This window comes from Bos taurus, chromosome 14 (genome assembly GCF_002263795.3).
Source record: "Bos taurus isolate L1 Dominette 01449 registration number 42190680 breed Hereford chromosome 14, ARS-UCD2.0, whole genome shotgun sequence".
Lineage (NCBI taxonomy): Eukaryota > Metazoa > Chordata > Mammalia > Artiodactyla > Bovidae > Bos > Bos taurus.
This window is the reverse complement of record NC_037341.1, coordinates 58973664-58992859: the sequence shown is the minus strand read 5'-3', so window position 1 is coordinate 58992859 and position 19196 is coordinate 58973664. Positions and strand designations below refer to the sequence as shown.

General features: G+C 37.7%; 1 protein-coding gene across 1 annotated transcript in view; it reads left to right on the top strand.

Moving 5' to 3' along the window:
- ZFPM2 (zinc finger protein, FOG family member 2) overlaps positions 1 to 19196 on the top strand; it is a 524880-nt gene that overhangs the window by 350703 nt on the left and 154981 nt on the right.

Sequence of the window (19196 nt, the reverse complement as noted above, 5' to 3'; positions counted from 1 at the left end):
ATGAAGTAGCAATGGCCATCTCACAGGATTTTTGTGAAGACTCATCTGTTCACATAACTGCATATGTTGTCATAAATATTATATTGCAGGTGATCTTATTCTCAGTCCTGTTTGCCCTTTTGGTTATATGTCAGCACAAATTTAGGGAAAATGAAGCCAGGCCTCCACATTGGCATCAAACAAGTGTGCAAGGAAAGATGGTCATCTGATTCCAGATGTATAGCCAAGAATTCCTTGAGTCCCACTTAGTCCCTGTGAAACCACAGTATCTGCAGAGACCTGTATTACGGAATCAGAGGCCAGAAGCCTTTGCCCAAAGATAAATTTTTCCCCTTGGGCACATGATATTTCTAATGAAAGTCTTATTTAAAATGCTAGTGTAAAGATAATGATGATAACATTAAAGCAAGCAATAGCAGTTACCATTTATTAAGCACTTACCCTATGCCAGGCATGGTTTTAAGCTCTTTACATATGTTTTCTGATTTACCATTTAGAAAGTTACGATGTAAGCAGGATTATTCCCACTTTACAGATGAGGAAACTCAAGTTTGGGGCTTCCCAAGTGGTGCTAGTGGTAAAGAACCCACCTGCCAATGCAGGAGACGAAAGGGATGAGTGTTCGATCCCTGAGTTGGAAAGATTCCTGGAGGAGGGCATGGCAACCCACTCCAGTGTTCTTGCCTGGAGAATCCCCATGGACAGAGGAGCCTTGGCAGGCTATAGTCCATAGGGTCTCAAAAAGTTTGACACGACTGAAGTGGCTTAGCACATGCACAAACACAAACCCAAGTTTAGGTAAGTTAAATAATTCAAGGATATATAGATCATAAGTGATGAAATTTGGATTCAGTCTTGAGTATGTTGACCTTGAAGCCCAATTAGCACAATTAGCAGAGTTTGGAAGATACCATTTACTAAGCCAAGATTGTAAGGTATTGGTCTTCCTCACAAATTTGCATACATATTAATCAGCAAAACTTTTCCCCCCTCATTCGGTGATTTGGTTTTTCAGAAAAAGTTTTCCAGAACTAAAACAGCAGTGACAGCAGTACCTTCTGCTGATCTCTCTGTTGCTTTGAAGACCACAGGAATTTAAAGTCGTGTAGAAGACTAATCTCCAATATCTTTCTATGACCATCTTCAAAGTTCTGATTTTGCTTGTTCACACAAATGTAACGACGCAGTTAATTCAGTTAAGCCCTGATTGGCTGAGTACTATGTTCAAGGTACTATGAAATAATGACAGTAATTCTAATACGACCTAACTCTGGTGAGCAACTTTCTATACACTGACTAAATTGATCAACCGTTTAAAACAAAGATCTGTCATTGTGAAGGACCCTTGTAAAGGTCTGGACTATTTTCCAGCTTAAAATAGAGTATCTGTTGCATGTTCCTAGAATTTTGAAACAACAGCCTTGTCCAACTTAGCACCCAGTTTTCCTAACTAGCCTACAAGTTCATGTTTACCTTAAAGGACCTAAGTCTATGTGAGTAAGAAAGTAATTTGAAAAGAAAAAATTGTGCTCATATTTAAGTATTTATTTAACCATTTTGTAGTTCATAGAAAATGTATAAGAGGGTGGGTGCCTGAACCAAATATTTAGCAGCAGGAATTATAAAATCATAAGGCGATTAAGTTAGCTAGTCGCAGAATTCCAATATTGCTTTTGAAATGACTTCAGGATATAGGAGGTACTAAGGTTATTATCTGTTATCAGGAATACAGTGGAATTGTACAACTGGATAATAACCAAACAAACTGACACAATGTAAAATTACATTATCAGTGTGTTAAAACAAAATTGCGCCCTAAAGGAGTCCACATGCCAGCTCAGAGCTGCAGTGTAATTATGCTTAACTCTGATAATTAAAATACAGCGGAGATCAACAGAATCATTTTCATTAAGAAAATTATTAATGATGGTGGTATAACAGTAATTGATTGCAGAGCACCACAGGATAACGCGATGCCGAAAACCCAACATGTTTCATGAACATCTGAGGCTTTTTCTGGTTATGTTCTCTAAGAATGAGAGATGTTTGGAGGAGTAAGCAATTTATTATGCCTGTTCTAGGAATCAGTGATTGTAAAAATGGTTGCTTTAGAAAACCATCGTTTTGATTCAAATTGTCATTTCTGAGGGGGTCTTAAGGTCAAGGCAAGTGACCCCACCAGTGAATGTGTTATTTACAATGGAGCTGTCTGTTGCAAATTGCAGAATGACAGCAACTTCAGCAAATATCGGGCCTTCTGCCATTTCTATTTTTTACTATGCGTTTACTGTTTTTACAATTATGTTAGTGATTTACTGATGTTATTTCAGTGTGAATCTGGTCATACTGAATAGTTTATGTCCTGAGTTGTTATTAATGTGTGCTATTTGATGTGAAAAAATACACTTGTTTTCATATCCACATCACTGTGAGTTTCCTTAATGAAATGTTGGTAAATAATCCTGCACGATAATACCATTAATTATTTACATGGATTAGATGCATTCTCATATGTTGGAGAAAATATATCCTAAACCATCCTGATCCATTCATGAATGAAGCTTCTGTCTCTTAGGGGTAAAAACCCAGGTTGGATGTTGGCAAATGATAAGAACTAAGAATATATCAGTTTCATAAGTATAAAAATGAAAAATGAAGAGTGGGGTCTTTTGAGAGGTGACTCACTATCATTCAAGGATGTTAGCTTGTCATTCAAAGTGATGCTAATCTTGAAAGCTACCCCCAAAAGTATCTTTGTCAGCTAAAATGAGGGACAACTCTTTAGGGAATGTTTTCAGAGTAAGATATTGTGAATAATTCTTTAAAACAGTGTATTACATAAAAAAGTTATTATATTATAATTTCAACTAAAAAAGGAGAATATGAGGTTTTGTGCCTAGTATGATTATAATTATATTTTAAAATATATATGTACGGTGAAACACACAAAAAGAAATAGCTTGAAACTATAAAAGTATTTCTGTAAAGGTGATGTGGTTTGGTAAAAATTTTTGTATTCCTATTTTATAGTTTTCTTCACTTTATTTTTCTTATATAATTCAAGAAAAATATTTAGAAATGAAAATTGCTTTTTGTTTTAACTACATTCCAGCTCTTCCTTTTATACAATTCAAAAGAACAAAAATCTTTGCCTTACCCATGAAATCCCTCATCCCTGGAAATTAAATTATTTTCTAGTGATACATATTTTTCTTTAGTGTCTCTATAAATGTCCTGGCACTTTGTATTTTGTAAGATAATTTTTCCAAATAAAATAAAAGTAACTGAGCACGTGCTCTGCACATGATACAGCCCAGGTGTCATGAGGGGTACAGAGGAACATGAAACACACCCCTGAGTTAAGGGGTTTATTGAAAGAGCTTAATTAATGGAGGTTGCATAAGACTGAGTTCTGTCTTACATGACCAAGGCAAAGTTGATAGAGGATGGGAAATTTTAGTTAGATATTGAAAGTTGAATACATATTTGAGAAAAGGGGAAGGCATTGGGGGAGGTTGAGATTCTGTGTCTGAAAGTTTACAGGCCATGGTTCATACAGTCACGAAAGTGTCAGTCTTTAGTCAGAGCAGAGAATTTGCAAACAAGACCAGTGAGAGGCAAGCCTGCAAATGTTTCTGAGGGTCCGGTTGTGTGTTCAGTTGAGTGCTCAGTCTGAAGACCTCATCATGGAAATGGTAGGGAGCTACAGAAAGTTCTGAGGCACACGTGATCACACTGGCATTTTAGTAAGATTATTGATTATCGTGTCAAAGGTGAAGCTCAGATCCATCCTTTAATAAAAAACAAGACTTTAGCTGTCAAGAAAAGAATGTTGGTAGCTACATCCTTCTAGAAGATAATATAAATCTTCAGCTTTTTCTCCACTCATTACCTGACTCCAACAGTTTTTCAACACCAAATAAACATCTGATGCTCTTACCTCTTCACCACCATTGTCCTGCCCAGCAGCCCCTGTCCTTACTTCCAGAGGACCTGGCTTGGATTCCATGAGTCCATCATGCTAATTACTTTCTTGTACCCCCTCTGGCCTTTACTGCCCTGAATACCCTCTTCCTAATCAATCAATCTCTCCACCTTCCCCTCACTTAATCCAAGCAGCAGAAGTTAGGGGAAGTAGTATTTATAAAGGATGCCTGGTCCACAAAGAATGCTATATAAGGCGTGGTCAGAATGAAACAATGAACCATCACCACCACTAACAACAAAGCTACAACAACAGAAACCAATGCTGACCAGTTTACATTTGAACACCAAGTGAATGTGAACCCTCAGAGTAAGGAGCCCATCTACTCAGATCTTCCTTCCAAATTCATCTTCAGAGTGACTGTGTTGGACTTCTGTCTCCCCAGATATATTCCATCCCCTAATAAATAATGACCTTGCTCCTTGTTTCCCAGATAAAATGGAAAAGTGAAAAGGAAAATATAATCCCGCAAGGAATAGCTTCCTTTTGCAGTGTCTGATTACAAGAATCAATATGGCCCTAGAGACCAAGTCTGACCCACTGGTTTTTGTACGTAAAGTTTGATTGGAATACAGCTACCATAATTTGTTTGTATATTTTGTCTGTAGCTACTTTTACACTGTAACATCAGAGTTGAGTAATTGTGGTAGAGACCATTTAGCCTGCAAAACCTAAAGTGTTCACTGTTTGGCCCTTTATAGGAAAAGCATGGGCACACCTGAACTAAGCCCACAAGGTTACTCCCTTGGCCTAAGAGATCCTACGTGGTCTGTCCTGGATACTTCTTTGGGTTTATTTACTGCTACTCTCCAACTGTCCTGTTCCAGTGGCTCAGGCCCTTGCTTTTATTTGAAAATACGAAGAATGCCTCTGCCTCAGGGCCTTGGCACTGTGCCCTACTGTGACCCCACGTTGGTCCCTCTCTTGCCTCATTTGAAACTCTTTCCAAATAGTGCCTTCCCAGAGGGTGTGCCTAACTACTCTGTCTCTATTTCTCTCATTTTTCTCCACACTATTAGGCAGTTTAGGCTGCTATAACCAAATACCATCGGCTGGTAGCTTAACAAACTTCTCTCGCACAGTTCTGGAGGGTGGGAAGTTCAAGATCAAGGAGCAGGCAGATTTGGTGTGTGGTGAGGACCCATCTTCCTGGTTTAAAGATGGCCGCCTTCTTGTATCCGCATATGGTTGTGTGGCGGGGAGGCAGAGAGAGAGCGCGAGCTTCCTCCCTCATGTCTCTCATAAGGGCATCAGTCCCATGAAGTCTCCACCTTAATGGTCTAATTACCTCCCAAAGGCTTCACCTCTTGTACTATCACATAGGGCTTCAACATTAAAGTTTAGAGTTGGGGACACATTCAGTCCATAATATCTTTCACATTTATCTTCATATTTGACATTTTAGAATTTATTTTAAAAATTTAGTGTCATCCTCCTATCCCTAGAATGTGAGTTCTTTAAGGACAGTAATTTTGTCTGCTTTTTTAGCTATCTATGATACATAGTAGGTGCTCACTAAATATTTATGAAGGAATTAATGGGTAAATGAATGACTTACAGATTTTTAAAACATGGAAATCAATATAAATTATGCATTTAATAGTGTTCTCCCAATCAGATAATCTGACTGTTGCACTTTCTGAGATGTGCTCAAACTTTATTCCTTAACTTCCTTAACTATTGAATTTTAACTCTCGTATTTATAATGTACAGAATCTTTCCCTGACTGTAACCTTTTTTCAACACCTTGCTGTTTTTAGGATGGATATTCTTTCCTTTATCTCTGAAACTTGGAGGTAGAGGATAATTAGGAAATTGTATGTCCTGTGCATTCTTTCTTACTTTTTCCACCTGTATTTGTCCCTGTATTTAGTGTTGAAGCTTTCCTCAAGAGGCTGGAGATCCATATCTACTTTATCTACTTTACCATCATTTAAGAATGGGGCACTAAGGGCTGAATGCAAGAGCCGCCTGAGAAGGCAGAGCTTGTCAACTGGGGGGTCATAGGATGGTAACCTCGCCATGGTAATGATGTCTCCCTATGCACTGTATGTAATGTTTGATCTTAGCACGATTAGCTTCTCTAGAGAATACCGGTCTCAGAGAACACCAGTCTCATCTCTGAGATAGATGAGCTTCATAGCCAGCAATCTGAGGACTTTGTGGCCAGACTAGACCAGGTGGTGTTTGAGGAAAGTCCTATCTCATTTTTGAGCATGTAGATGTTCCCTTAGTCTTCTAACTCTGGTGACACTGTAGTATAACCCTTGGCCGAGTATATTTCTCTATATCTAAAACCTCTGTTCCAGTTCTGCATAGACTAAGCCTCCATTTCCTAACAGAGTAGGAAAGGAATGTCAGTTAGCTCTGCAGGGAATGGCTGAGCAAGTGTAACTAACAGCTTCTTCCTTGGAAAGCCAGTCCTGTACTGGCGCTTAGCTCCACTGCTCACCCTATCTTTCAAGGTGCCAGGTGTCTTTACTTTCTGATCTTTTCCAGGATTCTGCAGAATCAGTCCACTTGCTACATGTTGGCCAGCTGCTCTTCGAATACTTGGATTTCAGCTTTCTGTTCTCTGGTGTGTCATCTATCACTCCATCAATTTGCTAGCTTCTAAGATGTTGTTGACTTCTGTTGCCTACTCTGCCCCATCTCTTTGCCCTTAGCATCTTTTTTCTTGTCTACTGTCATGTTAGTGAAAGGGAGAAGAAATAAATGCATGCAATCAATTCATCATACTTAACGGGAAGCCCTCTCTGCTTCCTTTCTTAAGTAAGCTTCTTCAAAGTTTTTTTTTTTTTTTTTGCATGCATTCTTTTAACTCTCTAAATTCCAGCATCTTCTGTCTTATTCAGTTTCTGCCTTCATGAATCCATTGGAGTTTGTCAGAGGTCTCCTATGGTTTACTTGTCAGCTTTTCACTCCACGAGGCTTGATCTGATTTATCCCTTTCCACACACAGGGCCAGGTTTCTCCATCACTGTCCAGCCACTAAATATTGTCATTCTGTAGTTTTCTTTCTTCTCATTTCTGTGTTTCCTGAAGCTTATCTCATCTAAAATTTTAAACTACCCTACTCCTTATAGTTTCATTTCTCGCTTATCCTTCACAGCTATGCTGTACAGCAAGTCCCCTATATACAAGTGAATTTCATTCCAAGAGTGCATTTGTAAGTCCAATTTGTTTGTAAGACCAACAAAGTTAGCCTAGGTACCCACCTAACACAATCAGCTATTTAGTACTGTACTGTAATAGGTATATAATACTTTTCATACAAACAGTATGTACATAAAAATCAAACACCAAAAATGAAGAAAACATTTTTAATCTTACAGTCCAGTGCCTTGAAAAGTACAGGAGTGCATACAGTACAACAGCTGGCATACAGGGGCTGACATGCACGTTCATATCTTTGAAAGCTCACAACTTGAAGGTTCATATGTAAGGGGCTTGCTGTACTCCAAGTATTCTCAGTTATTTACAATTCCTTAGCTATTCCTTACTTGCTCATATCTGCCTTTATATATCATATTTCCCTTGCTTAATAACCTTCCCAACATCTTTGTCCTGGAAAGAGACATCATTCAAGACCTAGCAGGTATCAGGGCTTCTGAAAAGCCTTCTATGCCCTTCCCAGAGAGAGAGCTCCACCCCAGCATCTGCACTGTCCCAGGTTGGTTGTGAACACCTCAGGTGCAATGATGTCATTTCTCACTTCTACTCCACAGATAATTCATAGAATATACTCACTGAATTTTTAATTGCTTTTAATGAGTATTAAGATGCATCCCTCAACGTAGTAAACTCTAGTAGGACTTGCTTTATTTTCAGAAATTACCAGTGTGAAAAATCATTTGAAAACTGATACTCAAAATGCTTTTCTCTCAATATCTAGAAAAGTATGTCTTAGCAAGATTTTTTTAATGCTAGAAAATCTAATATAGGGGTATTTCTTTGGAATGTCCTGTGTAAGCAAAGCATGCATTGTGCTACGTCAGTTAGAATGAAGGTGTATAAAAGAATTTGGAAAAATTAGAATCTATATACATGCAAAAGATGCTGTCAAACCTTGGGATTTTATTTGATGTCTTTGCATAGCAGCCATGCCAGTTCCTTGGCTCCATTACTGCACAGGTCTTTCCAGGGTGACTGAACACACACACACACCACTTGACTTTCTCTCAACAAGCAGTAACTGTGTCTGCTGTTCCCACCTATCACTGGGGGAAAGTCAGCCAGACCTCAAGTCTTTGCTCTGAGACCTAAAATTGGAGACTTTTCATTTCCCTTGGTGTATAAGTCAACCCCATCTTTGAAGGCTATTTTTAAACTAAAAGGTCACCTAATATGCCATGACATACAGTAGTACTTCAGAGAAGATATATTCTCATTAGTCTTTCTTAGATCCGTGAAGACTGTCAGATGACAGCGGGGTCAACCAAGATAGTATATCGTGGTGTTGCAAGCAAGAATATCCCAACCAAGAGAATGGATCCGAAATGCACACATTTAAGTATGAGCAGATAAGATTTTTCTGTCTATTTATATAGTTTTATCTACCACCCATTGAAATTCAATAAGAATAAATTACTTTAAGCCAGTTTTTTCTTTAGAAAGCTAGTATTTATCATCACTGTCGGTCTCCCTTGTCAGTAAAGATTTTCAAGAATCATGGCTCTCCAGTTCAGTACCCTTTACTTTGTGCATTCTTTCAAGAACTGGTTAAGTCTCAGAGGCTTATTAGGAAAACTTAAGATTTTCAGGATACTTACCAAATATTTCTAGTAAGGAACTTAATGTTTCATAATTTATTTGATGAAATAAGTAATATAAGATACTCCTGCTCTCCAGGTCCCCAAAAGATACAAAATTTATCCATTAACTAGTAAGTAATAATTTGGAGTCTCTCATATCAAAACTAGTTTTGTAATGCATATAAAATCTTAAATGTCTTAAGTATAATTCAGATATCTTTCTGTACTCTGAGTATAGGTTTCTAGATTAAAGTGAGTGTAGGAAGCAAAAAAATAAAAAACAGGCCTATGGAGGACATTTAAGTGAAGCAATAGTTTAGAGATCTTGCTTCAGTTTTGCATTTTGACTAGAGATAGAGATAACAAGGATAGCTTTCTACCAGTGAAATGAAGTAAAAAGAAAATGTGTATGAGAAAATGGACAAGTTACTTTTCATCTTATCCTTGGCTTTACATACACTATTGTAGTTAGCTATCTCAAAGGAAATTAATATGATCATTTTTGCACACATGTGAAAATTAAGGGAGATTATAAAATGCATGCCACTTGGGGATTCTTCAGTTCATTGAAATATTAGTCAAGTACCCACTATATTCCAGCTAGGGAATCTGTTAATTTTTTGCTTTATGTTCAAGTTGTGTTTTACCTTGGTATGACACTGTGTTTTCATTTCCCATATCTAAGTTTTCCCTTTTTTAAAAGTTTGGTTAATGTCATGCTTATTAAAAGTGGTTTGCCAACCAGCAGTATGGCATGGACCTGTTAGAAACACTAAACCCCAGGTCCCATTCAGACCTACTGAATCTAAATCTCCCCTGGTGGCTCAGACAATAAAGAATCCACCTGCAGTTCAGGAGACCCAGGTTCAATCCCCAGGTCAGGAAGATCCCCTGGAGAAGGGACTGGCAACCCACTCCATTATTTTTGCATGGAAAATCCCATAGACAGAGGAGCCTGGTGGGCTTACCATGTATGGGGTCTGAAATGACTTAGCAACTAAACCACTAAACCATCACCAGTGATTTGTGTGCACATTTCAGTTTAGAAAGCCAAGATCTAGTGATTACTGGTGTGTCTTTAACAGAAGAGTACCAGTAGGGATGGAAACAGTTAACCTTGCAATATAGTAGCATAATAACTTTCAGAGATTTGTGAATTCATTTGCAAGTAACAAACACCATTGGAGAGCATGAGAATATCATAAAGGGAAAATAACAACGTTGAAAAGTTCTTCCTGTTTTGTCTTTAAATATACAACAGCTTGAGTGCTATCTTTCTTGGCACTCCCCCTCATTCCCACAAATGGGATTATAGCAAAGAAAAGAAAATGCTGCTGTACTCTTATTTAATGGGAACATTTATTGCTGTTTTTCCTCTTCTCTCCAACACCTCTTAATTTATATTAGGCATTAAATTGTAATGCTGTTTCTTTCCATGGTCGAAGTGTCCCCGTGTGTATGCCTTTAAATCAATTCATTGTTATTTGCAAAACAAAATCCTAAATAAGTACTTAGGGGAAACACAGGCCCCCTGACCCCTGGAACTCTCTGGAGGCTCTCCTCTGTCATCCTTCCTGCACAGCAAAAGGGGAAAAAAAGAGAAGGAAAAAAACAAATTTGCTGAGCCACACATTTCAAGTTGTCGACAACCCCATCCACGAGAAAACAGAAGAAAATATATATGCTCTCTGTCCTGTCAAAAGGCTTTCGCCTTATCTTGAGAGACTGTCAGGGCAGGAGCATCAGTGAATGGACAGGAGTCTATTAAATTAATAAGCTGCTGGATGGTGTCTGGGGAGTTATGATGCTCCATAAATCCAGTTTGATCATGGTGGACAAGGTTTAAATCTGCAGACTTCTAATACACATCCAGTTCTTGGATTGGATTTGAAGTTTTGTGCTGGAGACACAGAGATAGTCCTGCAGCATGTGAATTAAGATTTATCTTCCCCCTCACCCCCCCATCCTTCTTTTTTTTTTTTCCCCCTTATACTACTTACAGAAATGAAAGCACCTTAGGGATCCTAGCAAATGTTACGGCTGGAAATGAAAGAACTGTTGTCAAGGTGAAACCGTGACCTAGAAGCCTAAAATCAAACCTTGGTCATTCTATTCAAGCAGCCCCATCAGAACCGAGTGTAAAAGGTCTGCGTGGACGGCAAGATGCCTGAACTTATCTATGACCTATTTGATAGTGATGCCTGTCAAATTCTACTCGTCTGTATTTATGACAGAAAGAAAACTAATGGTGTCAGATCTGCCCTATAGTAATAAAAAAATCAGGAAATATTTTCTTCATCCCATTAAATAAAGTCCTCCAATATAGCCTTTACTGTGATATAGGTTTATTTGAGTTTTCAGCTTCCAAGCATTTTAAGCTGAAAAATTCTCTTATTAGTCAAACAATTTCCCAAATAGACTATTAACTTTACACTGAGAACAACTTATTTATGTATTACTGATAAATAAAATCCCTGGAATAAAAAATAAAATTTCTTCAAAAGAATAAAATTGTCCCTGTTGAGGAGGTTTATTACACTGTTTATGATTTTCAAACCACTGGGAAATTGTTAATTACATTTGTCTTATCAACTTACAATTATTATATAAATTTAGACATTTTTTCTTACCTTGGAACAGACATATTAGAAAAATCCATAATGGCAAATAATACTTTGTTATAACCAATGTAACATGTCCATTTTAACATATATAAGTCAGCATTAGAATACTTTCTCATAGGAGCATCCAATTAACACAACTCTAGTATAACATCATGCTAAATAAATCATTACAGAGTCAGGGAGTATCTTCAAGAGAGTGAAGTCCATCTCCACTCAGCACTCACTGTGTACAAAGCCCCGTCCTGAGTATCGAATCATTGCTATGCTAAGTCACTTCAGTCGTGTCCGACTCTGTGCGACCCCATAGACGGCAGCCCACCAGGCTCCCCCGTCCCTGGGATTCTCCAGGCAAGAACACTGGAGTGGGTTGCCATTTCCTTCTCCAATGTATGAAAGTGAAAAGTGAAAGTGAAATCGCTCAGTCGTGTCTGACTATTAGCGACCCCATGGATTGCAGCCTACCAGGCTCCTCCGTCCATGGGATTTTCCAAGCAAGAGTACTGGAGTGGGGTGCCATTGCCTTCTCATCGAATCATTAAATACTGACAAATAAACCATGAAAGCAACAGGATTATCCTCAGTTTTTTAATGGTCCCCAAGGCTTTCCCGGTTACTCAGACAGTAAAGAATCCTCATACAAGGCAGGAGGTCCGGGTTTGATCCCTGGGTGAGAAAGATCCCCTGGAGAAGGGAATGGCTACCCACTCTAGTATTCTTGCCTGGAGAATTTCATCGACAAAGGAGCCTGGACATGACTGAACAACTTTCACTTTTATTCACTTAGAGCTTAAATAACGTGCCCAAATCACAAAGCTAACAAGTGACACAGCTTAAGTTGAAATCACCTCTGCCTTTCATTCATTTATTCATTTGGCAAGTTTTTCTTGAGTGCCTACTATGCCTGGCAATTTTCTAGGCACTGGAGTAAAGAAAGCACGTAATATTCCCTGCACTGGGACATTTCTGTTAAGGAGTGAAAAGTCACCACTTAACTGACTCAGAGGTCTGAGTTTTTCACACCCACCCATACACACACACCCCTTCCTCCCTTACCTAGAAGCAGCCTAGAGGAGACACATGAGAGTGCATAGGTGAATCCGTTTTGGTTCCTGAAAGTATCTGTTCTGTGTTTTCCTTATTGGCCTCTGAAAATTACTGACTTTTTCCATGAAAAAATTGTGGAATTTTTTTCCTTCTTACTGACTAGTACATTTCTGAGCGTTAACGTCCTGTTCTGTAACACCAGTATACTGCCCATTAATAGTCAGAGATTAAATAGATACTTTAATAATTACCTCATCCAGTGCAGTTGTAAATAAATCTCCTTTGTGTCACTCTCTCCTCCCACCACAAGAGTATTATGTCCCTAGCCAGGAAATGCTCAAGAAAACAGATGAGTCCCACACTGTGCCCCACAGGTCAGAAAATTCTGGCTTTGTGGGATAGATAGGAGGGGTAAGTCTGCAAGGCCACAGCTCTTAATGGGAACTCCCTGCTTCTGGTTTTTCAAGTACAATCCTAGAGACTGTGTCAACAGAAGAATCTCAGCTGTTCTCAAAAGCAGGAAGGAGACCATAATGATGTTGGCTTCCATTGAGATGCTAACAGGACTTGAGATGAAAATATTGAAAAGTTTTTGAAGATTTTAATCTAGTAAACAGTCCATAAATCACATCTCCCTTAACATATGCTTGTATTTTGATTCTAGCTCTAAGTCCTAGGAACAGAGAGTTTGGGATCAACACCTGACTAATAGGAAGCAATCAAGAAAATATTTGTTGAATGAATAAGTGAAAATTTGGATTCACTTTTCTCCCTTTCTTTTTGCCCTGGTTTCTTTGTCTAAAGTAGAAAAAAAAAAAAAAAAAGATTAGGTTGGGAAGCAACAAAAAGGATAACAATTTATATTTAAAGGGTGAGATTAGCAGATCCCTTTCTTCCTGTTAATGCTTTTCTATCCTTATGAGATTTTGTATTATACAGTAGCATCTTTGTTTGCATCTCCTAAGGTGCAGTCATGTCATGGTGTCATGGTGTATAGTCATGTCAAACACACAGACCTACATGGGAAGCACATGTGGTTCCACATCTAGCCTTATGCACAGAGATAAAACATTCGAAGTTAAGAGGCAAAAAAGAGAAACTAAAATTTGTGGAGCACTTACTTGAAAGCAAACGTTACCTACATAGTGTAGCTACTCTGCAAGGGTTGCTATAAATGTTACAGGTGAAGCAACTGAGAGTGTGTTTTGGTCAAAGTTGTATAGCTATGGACAGATAGAGTCAGAATCTGGACCTTAGGTTTGTCCACAGAGCAATATTGCCTGCAGATAAAATGATGTTCATGCCTATCCATGCATTTATTTTGAAATCATGTTAAAATGTGACATGCCTACCACATTAATGAAACAGTTCAGCCCACACTGGCTTGAATGTAAACAAACAAAAAAAATTGTTTTGAGAAACACTGAAAGAGCAGGAGATAAATTACTGTGTAAAACAAATATAAATAAAACATTTTCAGAAGAAAAATCTAGTTCAGTTATCTGTTTTTTAAGTTATTTTTGGCTTATAATGAAATGTGCAAATTTTATGTGGACAGTCAAAATATACCCATCACCCTAGGTCTCCCATATTGCAGAAGACAACTACCATTGATTACTCTTAGCAGATTAGTTTTGCCTGTTCTGAAATTTAATGTGAATGGAGTTATTTACATGAATCATGTACTTTATGGCTTCCATGCTCAACGTAATGTTTTAAAGACTCATTCATGTCATATTGTATATCAGCAGTTTGGTCTTTTTATTATTGAATATTATCCTATTGCACAATAGCTACTAGAGGTTTTCAGACTCTCCTAATGAAAACGGTTTCTCCTTTTGAGGATCCATTGCTATAGAGGTGAAGAGAACAACCCAGATATCCATCAGAAGGAAAATGGTTCAACAAATGGTGAAATGGAATCATGCACATCTGCAGCAATGGATTCCTCCAAAGAAGGAAACAGTTTTTGTTGACAGAGTCTGCACACCTCTAGTAGCTATGGCCTCAAATCAAGGGACATTGGCACTAAAAGAGATCAGTCAGAAAAAGAATGACAAGAGTCAGTGACCTTAAGGTTTTATTCACCCCAGTCAGTCTTTAGGAGTCAAAACGAATGACTTCACTGATCTTCCTATACTTCCAATTGTATCAGTCATTTTCTTGACTGCCTAACCAAAGTGATTCAAAGAGGAATGAAATTTAAAGATTTTCCAATGGCTTTGGTGTCTGAATATACATGGGCTTCTTCACTTTTCGGGTCTTTATTTCTCTTTGTCTTACTAATTGCCTTTCACAAAGCAACAGAGCTATCTTAAAAGCACTTTGAAATCCCTGGATGAAAACAGCCAAAGCCATAGAAAATATCAGTATTATTATATCAGTTAATAGGCAATTGAAGCTATGAAAGGAATAACCAGAAAGACAAATGAATGGCCAAGAGGTAAAACAATTACTTAAAGGAAAATAATGGGTAATAGTAACCAAGGTTCTGAGAACAGGAATAAAGAGTATATCAGGAGGAGATGGATCTTAAAGGAAAGTGGTACCCTTCAACTTAATTAGAGGACTGTGAAAATGGACACTACCAGACAATATCAGATAGCTTTGCTGCTTTTTATGTGAATTAGCCAAAGCATTAAGAATAATCATGGAACATGCCTTGGTCTGTTTTTTTTTTGAAGAATATGCACCATTGCTGGAGAAATACATTTTTGAGAAACTTCTCTGAATATAAACTCCTCAGATTTTTTTTTTTTTAAGAGCAAAAAAAAAAAAAATCCTGAGAAACAAGAAATCATGCAGTTAACAGCAATTGGCCAGTGTGCCCTAACCTTCAACTCTGAAAGTATGATGAACTAATGTGGTTGATCTTTTAGTTGAAACAAATGTTCAAAAATGTTGGAACGGAAGCGTATGAGACATGAGGGAGTGAATTGGTTCTCTGGCCAGCCAAAAAGTCCACTGATATTAGAGGATGGGCAATTCATTTAAAAACACAAGAATAAATAACTGATTTTACTATAAAAGTAAAAGAGATGGCATAAGACAAACAAACACTAGTGGCTATAACAGTTTCTTTTTTATTCTTACAAAGGGTTATATAGAAATATTTTGAAGATAAATTACAAATTATCTTTAAAACTCTAAAGAATAAAATAACTTAGATACAAAATTTGGATTCAGACCTTTACAGAAATACACACCAGTACAATTCTGTTTTTCATTCAGATAAATGATTTAAATATTTTGAGGATAAGAATGATAACTTCTTCGGTTGCTTACAGAGTTAAAATTAAAGTATAAAATAGGAATTTAACAAACCATTCTGTTCTTTAAAGAAAAAGCAGGTTAAGGATAGATAAAAACTTCTTATATATTAAGATATTTTTTTCTTAAATTTCTTCATGAGATAAGAATTAAATAACTGCTAGCATATTCAGAAACATAGCTGCCTTGGAATGGAAAAAATGTCTTTTGTTTTATCCTGATACTAACAGAGTTTGGAAAAGAAAGATAAACTCTTTCCTGAACTCTTTAGGTTGCTTTTCATATTAACTTTTCTTATGAATAATCAGCTAATCTTTGAAAACTTCCTTGTATTAAAAAAACCCTGGAAACTCGTAATCAAATATCTTGGCTAATTAAACTTAGCAGTCATTTTGGGATTAGAGTGCTGAGGCTCCATTCTTTACGGCGTGTTTTTTACGTGTTGTTTCTCATTTGTTGGATCCCTAGTAATATCCAGCTTTGTCTCTAGTATGTCCATAGGGAAAAACCTTTCTGGAATCCCAGCCAAAATCCACTGCAGCTGCATTTCCATTTTAAGTACTAGAACTTACAACCTTGTAATGAACCTCCAGAATAGGCAACATTTCCTCTTTCTGTACTTAAAAAAAAAAAAAACCACTGCAGGCCATAGTTTATAAGAGTGATGGAGAAGAATGAACCCCCATCCCCACCAATAAATTAAAGCAAGATGCTAAGGGCAAAATTAAGTATCATGCATGTGTTAGTGATTTTAACAACAGAGTATGTCCAAGCATACATATACATACATGTATATGTATAAATGTGCCTGGATGTGTATATGCATATGTGCACACAAACATGCCCTTCTTCAGTGCCACAGCTGAATTTGTTAATTGTGAAAATGGAACTTCTGGTATCGCCATGCCCCCTAGCTCCACACTAAAGTACTGTTCTAGTTTTGAATAATTGAATGGTTATTGTGTGTCTTCTTAAAGTTTTAGGATTTCTTAATAAACTCTTAATAACACTATTATAGCACTTCAGATCATAGAATGCATCATACTCTGGGCATAAAATAAATGCTAATTAACATAGAACATAAAACAGTGCCTTAAAACAGCCTGTCCATCTTCCTCTTCAGCTTCACCAGCAAGTGGGCTGGATACTGTAAACAAAAGACTTTGGAGGGAAGAGGGCATTTTGCTTTGAATTGTCAAAATTTAAAAGCAGAGAAATGCCTCAAATATCAAAAAACACGAAGTTGGCAATATTGTAATAGCTATACTCCTGGTGAAAAAAAGTTTTGTTCTAAATTTTGTAAACCTGTGGGAGTTGCTTAATAAACAAGTTTTGAAAACTCAATTAGGTGAACAAATTAAGAGGAGGATTGCCTCATGGCAACCCGGATTAGAAATAAAAATTGTGGAAGAGAACAAGAAACAAAAGTAGAAGAGCATAGTTTATAGTTAACAGTTTTGAGGTTTGCAGGGATGTGCAATCATTTTCATAGTTTTGTTCTATGAAGAGACTAATTCTGAAGAGACCGACATATTCTTTGGGCTTTTAAAATTTCTCTGAATATATGTCCACATGACGTCCTTACCCTAGGGACTCATGTCTTTCTCATATGTATTCAGGGGAATATAATGTTCTTGGTAGAGGAAGAAATCTGTAAAATTCACCTGCCCAAAATAAAGGAATTATATTTTCAATTGTTTGACCACAGACCTCTGGAAGACTTTTAGCTTCGAGTGGTCTGTGGGTAGTGCCATTTCAATAGAGGCTCCAGGGAAGTGCCAAGACCAGATTCACTTTTCCCCCTTTTTCTCTTTTAATCCCTGTAGGGCTCTGTGAGGTTTTTTTTTTTTTTTTTTCATAGCTGGACTAAAGTTGTGTCAACGGGAGGCTTGCACCATAAAGACTGAAATGTTAAAGAAAGCTACAAGGAACAGCTTTGAGGCAAGGTTTCAAGCTTTGTCATCACGCTTGAAGAATTTTCTGTTTAATGTAATGTAATGCGGTATTCAATGGGGACACGTTTAATTGAGTTTTACACAACCCAGTTGGGAGTAGAGCTGCAAGGTAGGTGATGTCTAGGTTTTTAATCTTCCACTCCGGAGAGGCTTGTTGACGGAGAGGTTCTTTCTCTTTGCAAGAAAAAAAAAGGAAGCATGAGAAATGATACATCCGTGGATAAAACCAATTGGCAACCCCCAAAGGAATGAGGGCGATAAGGCGAATCCAGCACTTGTAAGAAATAAAAGAATCCAACTGTTCATTTAAATGAGAAACAACACCCGCACGATGGAGGAGGCAGGGAGGCTGGGTGCACGAATGGGAAGGAACCCAGACTGACAAATAGAAGCAGTGATACACGAGGAAGGAATTCTAGCAAACAGTCAGCAGCTTGTTAGGGGGATTATCAAGGAGATACTTGCTGATGTATATTTTTAAGGAAAATAAGAGGGAGAATGGGGCATTTTTACCTTGGGAACGATGAATAAGTGACAGAAATGAGTGCAGAGGGAGCTGCTATTACACAAACAGCACTTAAAATAAATCATCATTTCTTCCTAAAGTCCTAACCTAACCCCTGCATCAACGTGGGTAAAAATAGCACCGGACCCTGTCAAAAAAGACAAAATAATACCTTATGTATCAGCTCCGAGGTATTAAACTTTCTTAGCTCAGACAGCCCCTTTTTCTCCTTCTTTAGCAGCTAAGCAGGCAGAAGCACAAAGCAGCTACAGCATTCACAGATTGCATTTCTGTTTTGTCTCCATGACGCTAGGCCTAGTATGTAGCTCCATAGTTGGCCTGGGCAGAACCTTTTCAAAAAAATTTGCTTTAAATATTTATTACCAGTTTTCTGGTCCCCAGCCGAGGAGGACTACTAGATAAAGGATTATCTACTAATATAACGAATGCATCCACTTAAAAGGGAATGTTAGGACTCTATCACTAATTTTTTTTTTCTGCTGAATCTTTTCGGACAATCCATTTTGATGCTGTCCCTAATGGTGGTGGCTGGTGTCTAATGTGCCTGTGAGCCCCATCCCAGTAGAAAAGAGCGCACTATGATAACATAGATTCCTTTGAATTCCAGCACTCCACCTGCATTGAGAGACAACACTCTCAAGAATGTTCTGTTATCTTTCATCAGTGTTCGTGGCATGCAGATAACTAATGCATTGTTGCCTGTCAAGATCCTTGCTAATTTAGAGCGGCTGACATGGTGCCTGGTATTCCAGTCTTTGGAATATTATTGCCATGAGAAACCCTGCATTTTCATCTTTTAAAATTAATTTGCTTTATTCAACACATATTTCTGGCACTAGGCACTAGGAATAATGTAGAGAATCATTTCAGTACTGTTCTTGTCCTCATGGAGTTGACAATCTAGTGGGGAAAAATACAACAATCAGGCAATAAATATAATGTTTAAAGGTGATTGTGTCTGGGATATTGATTGTAAAAATATGAAAGCAATTTTTTTATTCATCAATTTGATCTAAGTTATTAGATCAAATAACTCAA